Genomic DNA, 13,843 nt, shown 5'->3' with positions numbered 1-13,843 from the left:
CGCTTGCCATGCTCCCCCACGCTTCCCCTTACCCTAGCTCAGAACGCTGTGAGCAGTAAAACCTGTGGAACTCAGAAGCGTGGCGCGAGCTGCCAATCATCGCGGCACATCTCGTATATCTCGAAACCTGTAAGCTTAAAACTGACATACGTGCACATCTTATAAAGAAGCCACTGGACAACAAGATCACAAAATGATTCATTAAGTAGCTACATGAAAAGATCAGATGCTGCTTGGGTGGTGACCCCGTATCGATTGGACATCGCACGCAGAGCACTACTCGCTTTCCGCGGAAGAAGATACATGTAAAAAGTCCGGCAGCGCAACACCAAAGTGCCTCATACCTCATACCAATCTCCCCCCCCCCCACTCCCCCCTCCGCCCCCTCAGATTACGGAAGACTCGCACTGAGAATCGAAGGACATTGCACGGAGCTACTAGTATTGTAGAAGTTAGCAACTGACTGCACATTTTAACAGCTAACAAGAGCTTGAATCCAAAGAAACAGAGAATCAAATGATCAAAAAATATCTGTTTGATTACTACTCCTGTAAATAGTTTTAGTAAATGCTATGTTTTATTCATTTCTGAATATTTGTATATTTCTACAGGGTGTCCGAAAAGTCTTTCCCTGATTACAAAAATTGATAACTCAGGCTAGAAGTAAGATACAAATATGAAGCTGGTGTCTAATTGTTTACAAACTATCAATTTTTTTCACACACAAGTAAACTTCCACATGAGCACCCTTGGTAGCACGTAGCACATCTAGGTGATATTCAGTTTCCGTCCACACATTAGCCAACATCACTGGAGGGATCGATTCAACGACTGTGGTTATACGTTGCGGCAGGGTTTCAAGATCTGGTAGACGTGTTCGGTAGACCTCGTCCTTGACATAACGCCATACAAAGAAGTTTAATGGGGTTATGTCAGGAGAGCGTGGAGGCCAAACCGTTGGCCCATCACGACCAATCCATCGCCCAGGAAAGGTCATATCGAGATAGGCACAAACGTCCAAACCTCAGTGAGGCGGTGCACCGTCTTGCTGAAACATCGGGGTGATGCTGAAGCAGCTGAGGAACAGCATACAGTTGCAACGTGCCCAGATAGACTGCAGATGTGATTGTAGCCTCAGCGAAGAAGAATGGCCCGATAATTCAATCGTGCAATAGCGCGCACCAAACATTCACCATTGGACTGCCTCTGGTGCATTCCATTACCTCGCCAGGGGGTTGTGAACCCCAAATGCGCACATTATGGTGATTTACTAATCGACTGACAAAAAAGGTCGCTTCGTTGGATAAGGCAATTCGTCTGAGATAACCATCATCGTCCCCAATATGTGATATCACTTCGACCGCTAAGTGATATCGACATGTACTGTCATTTGGCAACAAGGCCTGAACAATTTGCACTTTGTTTGGACGAAACAATAAACGTTTGTGTAAAATGTCATGGAGAGAGCTTTTTGGCATCTGTAATTCACGTGAGGGCCTGCGCACCGATTTTTTCGCAGAAAAGACTGCCTTACAGCTTCCTCCTGTCTGCTAAAGTTCTTGGTCGACCAGACCTCGGAAGGTCAGCATCCGATCCTGTGTTCCTGAACTTCTCATACCAGGCTTTAATCCTCTTGACATTAGATGGATTCCTTCCAAAAGTTGTCTGGAAGTGTCTCTTCACTGTGGTTAGTGATCGTGTCTCATAGTTCCACAGGACACACTGTGCCTTCTCCTGATTGGTTAACATGGCTTCTTGGGCACTGCACCTCATCCACTACTTACGTACTGCGAGCCTAAAACAGAAAAACAAACTTTGATAGTTCTAAACAATTCGACACAAGTTTCATATTTGTATCTTACTTCTAGCCTGAGTTATAAATGTATGTAATCAGGGAAAGTCTTTTCGGACACCCTTTTCGTCACTTCGTGCAACTATAGACACAACGTCAAACCATTTGAACTTTGAAGAAATTTCTGTGCAGTATAATTTACTGACGACTTTGAGTGTCGCTTTGGACAAATTTAGTGTGTCAAATTATACAAAGCTTAGAGAATGCGTATGAATCGTTACGAATAGCTATGTCGCGCCACGTCTCCAGGAAGAAGATCTTTGGTGTGAGATGGGCGTGGCACGTTTGCTGCGAGTTGAGCCGTTTTCTGGGAGACGCAGGGACTGATGGAGAACGGACAGCGTAGATCTGCAGTGCGATGGACGTCCGTGTGATTTCCACGTTGGTCTGGTTGAGTATCTTCCGGACTCGAAGGTCGCACACCGAAAACAGGAGTCGACACATTATTCATTTGGCCGATCACATTTGGAGGTGAGTGGTGGGTCGTCGTCATCCGTACTTCTTCTGGCAGCTCCAGGTTTTTCCACTGTTTGTCATCCCACAGCGACTTTGGTTGCTTGATAAGCTATTCTTAGTTCGTTGCTTCGGGGCCGATACAACGCGGTTTTCGTTAGGACTCATCTTCGACCCCGCTTAGACCGGTTAGCTTCCTGCACGTGTTTGAATCTTGCGATTCTATATCGGATTCCGTTTATCCTCCTATTATTCCCTGTTCCTGTGTCTGGCCAGGCAATATGAGGAGCGTGTTGCTCGTATGAAAACATAATAGCTTCAGTTTGGTAATTGTCACTGCAGGTTTGGGCAGATGGAGAACTCGGCTGTGGCAGAACACACGTTGTATGAGACCGATCACTTAGTAAAATTCGCCGACACGGAAGTTCTGGCTGTAGAGAAGAACCACGACACCCACTTGTTCAGAGAAGATGTAAAAATACACAAACACGAGAATAGCTTCAACATGAAAGAGGAAAGCCTGAAGATAAACGTATCCTGGCTTCCTGTGCTGCAGCGAACTACCATTGTAAGTAGCAAGAGAACCGCACCGGAAATGACCGTCGAGAAGCCCGGCACTTGTGCTGGCGAAACCTTAAAAAAATCATCTGACCAACTTCGGACGAAGAACAATCAGTTTGTCAACTGTCAAGGAGTTGCGATTTGATTGTTTGTTTTAAATTATTGGGATTTTGTAATTTTTTTTATGTTCAGTGTGTCGTTATTCGTGACGTTCATAATTTTTTTTTGGGGTGTTGTGCATTAAATTGCCAAGTCATTTACTTCAGTTATTTGGAGCTCTTTCGTCTCAAGGGAGCAAATCTTGTTGCATTTAGTTTGGTGTGATATACCAAGCCAAACATTTTTAACGTAGGTGAGATTCATTACCGAAACGTTCGCGTCTTCCTTCCACCCACATTTTCCGTCGCTAACGGCGGTTAAGTATTTACCGTTTCCGCCTCGTGGCGTGATCTGAAGCTGAAACCTGATTGTTCTCTGAAGTTCTTTAGAATTAGCTGTAACTGGTGGGGGGAGAAATGCCCTGTCAAGTTACCTTATTATCTTTTAACGACTTACCGCAACAGTTTTGCCTACCCTGCCAGAGTGTAATATGATGACTTAAGTTTTTACTTATTTTACATAAAAGTTACTTCTCTGTTCATCACCGAAACGCCCGCTAAACTCGCAGTGTAGAATCGGTCGTTAGGATTGTGAAAGGGCAAAATAATGTGTCGGTCAGGTTCACTCAAAATTGTAATTTATTATAATTTAATAACACCTTTAAACAAAAACGGCACATGACCGAACCTTCAGAACTACGAGTTTCAAAAGGCAATTATTTCACGGCTGAGACCCTTCAAACAAGTAATAAAAATGCAGTTAAAATAGCAAATAAAGTAATTAAAATATATATGGTATCAGAGCTAGACTGGAAAGCCTCAAGCCAAAAATAGATAGAACAAAGATACGCAAGGTGCAATACAAGCAGCTGAGTACGACAACTGAATTTGAAGTTTTTAATATATATTACCATAATCTTTTAAGGCAGAAGGCCGTAACGTTTCTTCTTAAAGGGTTATTTTTAAAATAAGGTTTTAGGCGGCTTAAGACCCATAACTGATTTTCCAAAATTCATAAATACATAAATTCCATTAAAAACAAGAATCTTTAAATCATTGGCTATGATACATTTTAAACAGACAATTAATAACCGGTGACAAGGACAATAAAGAAAACGGCGCTCAGAAACCTCCAGGGAGGTCGGGCTGCCCTCGTTCACTTAGGTGAGACAGGTGGTGAGCCCAACTACATATGATCTGTCGGAATCCAACCAGGGGACAGCCAAGGACCGACCGACACAACGACTTGCTTGCCACCAAACAGTAATTGAGAACTCAAACACCAAAGGTTACGAACGTGATTGTGCGTAATGAAATATGTATTTGCTGTCAAAACTACACACCATGTTGCACAGCGACAACAGATGGGGAAATGACGCTGCCTGAAATTACGTTAGTGGCCAGAGCAGGTAACCGGAACACTGACGGCCACAAGGCAGAAAATTCGGCTGGTACACTTGAATTTGAAATACGGTAATATAGTTAACTTCACCCAAAACGAAACACTGCCTCAATTTACGTCATTGGACAGGGCAGGTAACCAGAACACATTGGACAGGGCAGGTAACCAGAACACTAACTGCCACAAGGCAGAACATTCCGCTGGTGCACTCGAATTGTAGTCAACCAATATAGTTAACTGCACCGCATGGCGGCGACATTTCAGCACTAGAAACACTCGGTGTTGCTCACAGGTAAAACTCCCCAACAGCAAACCACCGAAACGAACCACACAACAGGAATGAACGTGGCTTGGGTAGTTGACACCACTACTCAACTATGACGTCCTGGGTCGGTGAACCAAGAAGCTCGTAGCGATCGGACAGCTCCACACTCGCTCCGACACTGTGTATGGACCGCCAGAAGATCCAGCCGACTGCACAGCGCGGAGATATATTCCCTCGTCCGCCGCAATCGACTGACTCATTGCAGAATGCCGACAACATCTAAAATAGTCGTCAGTGGAAATAACACCAGCTACACACACAATCTGACAAACACTTGCATGAAGACCTGAACGATACCCAACAGTAACTAAACAAGCATGAAGACAAATCTGGAGTCGATGCACACACACACACATACACACACACACACACACACACACACACACACACACAGATTCGACTCATGAACGATCGTCGAGCCTAAACGCGTCGTTCGGTAGGACGACCGACCGACAGACCGACCGACCGACCGACCGACCGACCGACCGACCGACCGACCGACCGACCGACGATCCACCAAGACCGTGGCCCGGCTCAAGTGATGCGTGGCGGCAATGGTCGGGTGAGCCATGTCGACGCAGACCTCACAGTTCCAACCAGACTGCACTAGTGCCGCATTGCAACACCCCGACTGGAAGGGCCGGACTGCGCTCCAGACGTGTTCCAACTGACTGGCACACCCGAACTCCTTACGACAGACAGTGACCAGGAAGCAAGAGCATAGATACTACGACAGGGTATATATCGATACACGCTGCTAGCGCCGGTCACGGTCAGGCAAAGCAGCAACTCAGTGACAGTAGTAATTTAAACTGACGTAGTGAGGTGGACGAACGTTAAAAACAGGGTGTAAAATACATGATGGCGGGAAAAAGAGCCATGCACGGCTTAATCACGCTATCATTGTTTGTGCCTGGTTGCTTCGAAAAGGAGGGGTGTGGTGAGCAGCATGTCGGGCATGCCCCAAGTAATTTGGGGGCCGTTCGTCCGGACCACAAAGCCCGAGGGGTGGTGATTTCATATCAAGAAGCTTTAATTGTTTTTCTTTCTTTTAATAATTTAGTCTTCAAAACAGTCAGGGAATAAACTTCTCAAGAATGTGTTTTAATAAAATAAAACAAAAAATTCAGCTTTAGGCAAATCTGAATTGTTTGTTGCATCTCAGTCAAACACATTTTAGAGTAGCTTATTGCCTGCCTGTTTTGAAGCGTGTTTTTTTTCTATCATGTTATCTGTTTTTCTATCATTTATACTTATTGCAAAACATTGTTATTTGGGGAATTCTTGTGTTTTGCACTTAGGCCTTAAGAGACTTTGAAAACATTGTTCTATCGATTATCAGTAACAGTTCTTAAATTGTCTTATCTAATTGAATGGTTTTGTCTTCATATGTAAAGGTTCTGTTGGCCTGAAATTACTTTTCCTGGGGAGTTTTAATGAAAATCTTTATAAGAATGATGTTCAAGCCGTATTTTGTCCAGTCCTTCAGTCCCAGGCAACCTTACACTAGTATGTGTCCCTTTGTACGATGTAAACTATTCAACCATCTTTCCAAGTTATGCAGCTTTGCCGCAGAACTTACTGTGAATAACTCTGCAGTTACTAACTGAGCTATACTGTTCCAAACTTGGTCAAAATTTTTGAAAAAATTGTTCAAATGGCTCTAAGCACTATGTTTCAAATGGCTCTAAGCACTGTGGGACTTAATATCTGAGCTCATGAGTCCCTTAGATTTAGAACTACTTAAACCTAACTAAACTAAGGACATCACACACAGCCATGCCCGAGGCAGGATTCGAACCTCCGACAGTAGCAGCAGCGTAGTTTCAGACTGAAGCGCCTAGAACCGATCGCCCACAGCGGCCGGTCGAAATTTTTGAAGGAAGGAAGATTGGTGCATGAATGTTTCACTGGCGTTGCGGCGGTTATATCGGACACAATTTCCCTCAACCATTTAAGCGGATGGTACGTCGTGAAAACGTGAAACAGCACATCAGGAATCTTAGTATATAAAGTCCCGTCGACCACTGAGCCATTAGACATATACGAGGTGCATGCATTCAAGTTCTAAGGCCTCCGATTTTTTTATCCGGACTGGAAAGAGATATAAACATGCGCATTGTTTTAAAATGAAGCCACGTTCATTGTCAATACGTCGCAGAGGTGGCAGCACCGTACGGCAGATGGAATTTTACCGCCAGCGGCGAGAATGAGAACTGTTTTAAATACTTAAAGTGGCGACGTTTTCCTTACTTGAACAGCGTGCAATCATTCGTTTTCTGAATTTGCGTGGTGTGAAACCAATTGAAATTCATCGACAGTTGAAGGAGACATGTGGTGATGGACTTAGGGATGTGTCGAAAGTGCGTTCGTGGGTGCGACAGTTTAATGGAGGCAGAACATCGTGTGACAACAAAGCGATACAAGCTCGGGCTCGTACAAGCCGGTCTGACGACATGATCGAGAGACTGGAGAGAATTCTTTTGGGGGATCGCCTCCAGAGTTGGCATATCTGTGGGTGCACACAATCCTGCATGACGACCTGAAAATGCGAAAAGTGTCATCCAGGTGGGTGCCACGAATGCTGACGGACGACCACATGGCTGCCCGTGTGGCCAGTGCTGAAAAAATGATGGTGTCCATTTTCTGGTACAGCGAGGGCGTAATCCTTACCCATTGCGTTCCAAAGGGCACTACGGTAATAGGTGCATCCTACGAAAATCTTTTGAAGAACAAATTCCTTCCTGCACTGCAACAAAAACGTCTGGGAAGGGCTGCGCCTGTGCTGTTTAACCAAGGCAACGCACCCGCACATCGAGCTAACGTTACGCAACAGTTTCTTCGTGATAACAACTTTGAAGTGATTCTTCATGCCCCCTACTCACCTGACCTGGCCCCTAGTGACTTTTGTCTTTTTCCAACAATGAAAGACACTTTCCGTGGCCGCACATTCACCAGCCGTGCTAAAGAAGCCTTCGCCGCTGCCATGGTATCATGGCGTCAGCGTTGTGAAAAATGTGTACGTCTGCAGGGCGATTACGTCGAGAAGTAACGCCAATTTCATCGATTTCGGGCAAGTAGTTAATTACAAAAAAATCGGAGGCCTTTGAAGTTGAATGCACCTCGTAACACAAGTTCAAATTATGGACAAATACGAAAGGCAATCGGACGAGCCTTTTCAAATAAACCATTCCGGCATTTGTCTTCATCGACTTAGAGAAACAACAATGCCTAAATCTTGACGGTTGGATGAGGATTTGAACCATAGCCCCCAGAATGCACGTACAGTGTTCTTACTACGCTACCTGATCGGTCCAAAATATTTGAAATATCGTTACGACATTTATTTGGCACATACTCGCAAAATAAATTTATGTGTGACCTTTCTGTCGTTTAACGCAACTGAACACAAAAATTGAAATCACTGAGGAACTCCCCACTCGTATCGGATATATTAACATAAGTCTTACAGTCAATAGTCGCTCCGTTTCTAGATACTTCCTTGCTTAAGCATTTCATTGCTTTCCCTACAAAAACATTTTAATCATAATCATAAGTTCATTTAAACTGACAGTTATAGCCATGACAGTCTGCGGAAGTTTTGCAACGAGGGGGCAATATATTAATTAACCTTTTTTATGTAACTGATACAGGGAGTTAGAAAACGTCTTGTGTTCCAGGAACCGAACTGGACAAATACAAAGTAGATAGACCTAATTGGAACTCAATCGACTGATAGTTAACGAACAGGTAAATAGTGTTCTTAATATAAAACAGATCACGCTGATATCTTAACGATAGGCACATTTCATTATATATGCTTAGTGTGTTTTTTATGTTATTAATGTGAATATGAATCCATCTTATTGATTAAACTACGTAAAATTTCATTAATGATCTTTCCTTAGTGGCGAACCACAGTTAAATAATTTTTTTTAGATATTTCCGATATTTGAGTGGTAATAGTTCATTTATTTTATGCAATCACGATTTCGGCTTTATAGCCATTAGCAAGAGCATGTTGGAATGTTAAAAATGTCTGACGTGTCCGTGGCAAAAACATGTGACAAAAACGTATTTCCTGTAACATGACCAGAAATATGTTTTGTCGACGATGAAAGTCGTAGTAAACTCTGATATATTTCAACATTTTAACATTCAATTGAGAATGGCAATAAAACCAAAATTATGATTGTGTAAAATAAATGAAGAATTAACAGTCAAATGGCAGAAAATTCTTTCACAAAAATTCATTATCATACGTAAAAGTCCTGCGTATGGAAGGAATTATAAAACACATTGAAAATGTTTACACAAAATTATTTTTGCCCCGTAATTTGTATGAAAAGAAATTCACGAATTTAAAACAGAAGAAGTCAGTGAAACTGAGAACATTCTGTTCATATCAACAAAATTAACAGACATCAAGACTCCTCGATGTGGGTAACAGGCTGTGAACTTTCTGAAAAAGGCTTATTAGATTTAATGTCATCTGCAACACTTCATCTGGCTGCAGAAAACATCTAATCACATTAATGGCTTTACTTCATCACTTTCACTGTTTTCCTTTCACTGACATGACTACACTGAGGTGATAAAAGTCATGGGATACCTCCTAATAATGTGTCAGACCTCCATTTGCCTGGCGTAGTGGAGTAACTTGATGTGACATGGACTCGGCCAGTCGTTAGAAGTCCCCTGCAGAAATATTGAGAAATTCTGCCTCTACGGCCGTTCGTAATTACAAAAAGTGTTGTCGGTGCAAGATTTTGTGCACGAAGTGACCTCTCGATTAGTGCCACATAAATGTTCGATAGGATTCACGTCTGGCTATCTGGATGAGGATTCATGTCGGGCTATCTGGATGGCCAAATAATTGGTTCGAATTGTCCAGTTCTTCAAACCAGTCGCGAACAGTTGTGGCCCAATGACGTGGCCCATTGTGATCGATAACATTTGGGAACATCAAGTCGGTGAATAGCTGCAAATGGCTCCATTAACCAGTACTTAGTCAATTTAATGTAACACAGACCACACCATTATGGAGCCACCAATTGTCTGCATAGTGTCTTGTTCACAACTTGGGTCCATGGCTCCATAGGGTCTGCGCCAGACTCGAACCTTACCATCAGCTCACAATAAGTGAAAACATGGCTCACCTTTACAGCCTACGGCTTTGTAGTCGTCTAGGCTCCAACTGATATTGCCAGGAGCCCAGTAGTAGCTCTGCAGTTGAATTCTCGCTTTCAGCGAACGAACTCACATCGGTCGTGTGCGGCCATAACCCATTAATGCCAAATTTCACCGCACTCTCCTAATGGATACGTTCGTCGTACTTCCCACTTCGATCTCTGCTTATATCACATGTATGTTGCTTGCCTGTTAGCACTGACAACTCTACTCTACCTCGAAATATTGGATTCCCTAACGATTTCCAAAATGGAATGTCTCATGCGTCTAGCTCCAACTACCATTCCGCTTTGAAAGTGTGTTAATTCCTGTCTGGCGCCCATAATCACGTGGAAAACCTTTCACGTGAATTACCTGAGTACAAATGACAGTTCCACCACTGCACTGCCCTTTTAATACCTTGTGTACTTGATGCTACAGCTATCTGTGTACAAGCATATTGGTATCCAAAGGCTTTTGTGACCTCAGTTAAGAGTGAACAAATTTTGTTTTGAAAACTACATTTTTTGACTTGGTGGTGTAGTGTTAGCCTAGGGCCTATAACTGCTTAGATGGACGCGAAAAACTTCCAAGGCCACCCATAAATCGGCCGATAAAAAGTACTTTTAAAATCCGGAATGTACCAAGTCAGTCCTTGTCTCTCTATGTTGTTATACTTATGTGCAGTCTTACCAGCTGGACTGCTGAATTCGTAGCTCTATGATTGCATGTGGCGCTGTGTTTCTCCCCGACCGCTGAGAAGATCCCAGTTCATAGAGTGGACATGTTTTCCTTACTGAAAATTTACAAATCTTATCTCTCTTCAAAAGCGCAGCATTGGATTTTATATTTCGACTGAAGGGTTTACACTCACAGATATAGTACAGAAAATTGTGTTCTTGTGAGTCTACGCCAACGGCTCCTTCTTCTAAAACTGTATGTAGAATTTGCAGGCCATCCGGATCTTTTTTGTCAACAGGAAAACGGTAAACTGTTATTGAGATTCCGCTTTGCAACTAGGCGAGGGGCGCTCTTCTGCAAGTCGGGGACGGATGAGAGGTATATATACTTCTGCCATTCTTTTATTGTATTCGAATCAGAGCTTCCGGCAACTGGGTCGGTCCATTTCTCCAAGTAGACAATGCTAAGCTCACAGTACTTCCCGTCGCGCCAGGCAGTGTTAATCTATAGTTTAGTAGTGATACAGACAATCATTGCTCGAAGTTTATGATAATTCTTCAATGAATAAAAAGTCTGTATGCAGATTTCAGGAGGAGCAACAATTCCCTTTTGCGACTCCCTCCCCCAATGTGCCAGACTATCACAGAAAAAAAAAAAGATAAAGTTTCGTACTGACCACATCACTGCACCAATCAGGTCTACTCAAGACACACTAGTTGCAGTACCCAAAAACAGAAATCGAAATTAGTTTAGATTAACCAACTGCACTTAACATATGAAATGGCCACGATTGCATGATCACATGTGTGTTCCAAGTGTCTGGCGGCCATAATCACGTGGAAAACCTTTCACGTGAATTACCTGGGTACAAATGACAGCTCCACCACTGCACTGCCCTTTTAATACCTTGTGTACTCGAAGCTACAGCCATCTGTCTACAAGCATATTGGTATCCAAAGACTTTCGTGACCTCAGTTAATAGTGAACAAATTTTGTTTTGAAAACTACAGTTTTTGGCTTGGTGGTGCAGTGTTAGCCTAGGGCCTATAACTGCTTAGATTAGTGAACCGCGAAATCTTAATATTTTTACACCCAGTTAATCTCCTATGGAATACAACAACACGGGGATTCTGGCTTACACGTACAGCTATTGGGATAGTGTTATTAAGGAAGCTATTGAAATCAAACTATCAAGCAACCTTATTAACAGAGATGGTGGATTTTGTTTAAATGCTGCTTGGAATCCGGCTCTGTCTCTCATCAAAAAACAGAGGGACGGAATTAGTGCTACCTCACCTGTTGATAAGTCACTATCGATATTTCTGGTGTTGGTCATCTTTGTTTGTGTTGACACTTGTTCTGTGTGTGGTATCTCCTTGTTTCTCCTCTGTGAACTAAGGTATTAAATTTCCTTGCACATTTCTTCCTCCTTGCAGTTGTGCCTTGAGAATGGAAGGGTGTGCTCTTGTCGAATATATGGGCGGTGGTCGACGGCGTCATCCGGCAGCAAACCCGTAAGTTGTTCGAACAAGAAACCTACTGTCAATTATAGCAGTTCTGTATCAGGGCACAGATCAGCGTTCCAATTTTTCTGAAGTTTATCAGTAATAACGTTATATTACTCGAAAATTATAACAGCGTACATGTTACCACTGCAAGCAACAGTACTTTCTAAATATTATCGGGTACAACATAATTCCATACAGTGTTTTCACACGATTCTTCATAATATTTAGCTAATTTAGTAACAAAACTTAGAAAATTCCCAGAAATAATGCGTTGCGATTTCTGTCCAGGCTAGAACTAACTGACCTCCACTCACACTGAGAACTACGACCAGTGACAACGTCTCACTACCACTCACTGGGGCCGGCGAGCTACGTCACAGGCTTAGTTAGTGTAGTAGGGATAGCATTAGGCTAACAAAATAAATGCTGTTACTCTGAAGTCAAGTTTTTGCTTCTGTAGTCCCATGAAGGAACTGCTTGGTACTTACATGGACAGCCAATAGTCACTGAATTTGGCAAAATACACTCCTGGAAATGGAAAAAAGAACACATTGACACCCGTGTGTCAGACCCACCATACTTGCTCCGGACACTGCGAGAGGGCTGTACAAGCAATGATCACACGCACGGCACAGCGGATACACCAGGAACCGCGGTGTTGGCCGTCGAATGGCGCTAGATGCGCAGCATTTGTGCACCGCCGCCGTCAGTGTCATCCAGTTTGCCCTGGCATACGGAGCTCCATTGCAGTCTTTAACACTGGCAGCATGCCGCGACAGCGTGGACGTGAACCGTATGTGCAGTTGACGGACTTTGAGCGAGGGCGTATAGTGGGCATGCGGGAGGCCGGGTGGACGTACCGCCGAATTGCTCAACACGTGGGGCGTGAGGTCTCCACAGTACATCGATGTTGTCGCCAGTGGTCGGCGGAAGGTGCACGTGCCCGTCGACCTGGGACCGGACCGCTGCTACGCACGGATGCACGCCAAGACCGTAGGATCCTACGCCGTGCCGTAGGGGACCACACCGCCACTTCCCAGCAAATTAGGGACACTGTTGCTCCTGGGGTATCGGTGAGGACCATTCGCAACCGTCTCCATGAAGCTGGGCTACGGTCCCGCACACCGTTAGGCCGTCTTCCGCTCACGCCCCAACATCGTGCAGCCCGCCTCCAGTGGTGTCGCGACAGGCGTGAATGGAGGGACGAATGGAGACGTGTCGTCTTAAGCGATGAGAGTCGCTTCTGCCTTGGTGCCAATGATGGTCGTATGCGTGTTTGGCGCCGTGCAGGTGAGCGCCACAATCAGGACTGCATACAACCGAGGCACACAGGGCCAACACCCGGCATCATGGTGTGGGGAGCGATCTCCTACACTGGCCGTACACCTCTGGTGATCGTCGAGGGGACACTGAATAGTGCACGGTACATCCAAACCGTCATCGAACCCATCGTTCTACCATTCCTAGACCGGCAAGGGAACTTGCTGTTCCAACAGGACAATGCACGTCCGCATGTATCCCATGCCACCCAACGTGCTCTAGAAGGTGTAAGTCAACTAACCTGGCCAGTAAGATCTCCGGATCTGTCCCCCATTGAGTATCTTTGGGACTGGATGAAGCGTCGTCTCACGCGGTCTGCACGTCCAGCACGAACGCTGGTCCAACTGAGGCGCCAGGTGGAAATGGCATGGCAAGCCGTTCCACAGGACTACATCCAGCATCTCTACGATCGTCTCCATGGGAGAATAGCAGCCTGCATTGCTGCGAAAGGTGGATATACACTGTACTAGTGCC

The sequence above is a fragment of the Schistocerca gregaria genome, chromosome 4 (genome assembly GCF_023897955.1).
Source record: "Schistocerca gregaria isolate iqSchGreg1 chromosome 4, iqSchGreg1.2, whole genome shotgun sequence".
NCBI classification, from domain to species: Eukaryota; Metazoa; Arthropoda; class Insecta; order Orthoptera; family Acrididae; genus Schistocerca; species Schistocerca gregaria.
The sequence above is the reverse complement of the archived record's forward strand: the minus strand, read 5'-3'. Positions refer to the sequence as shown.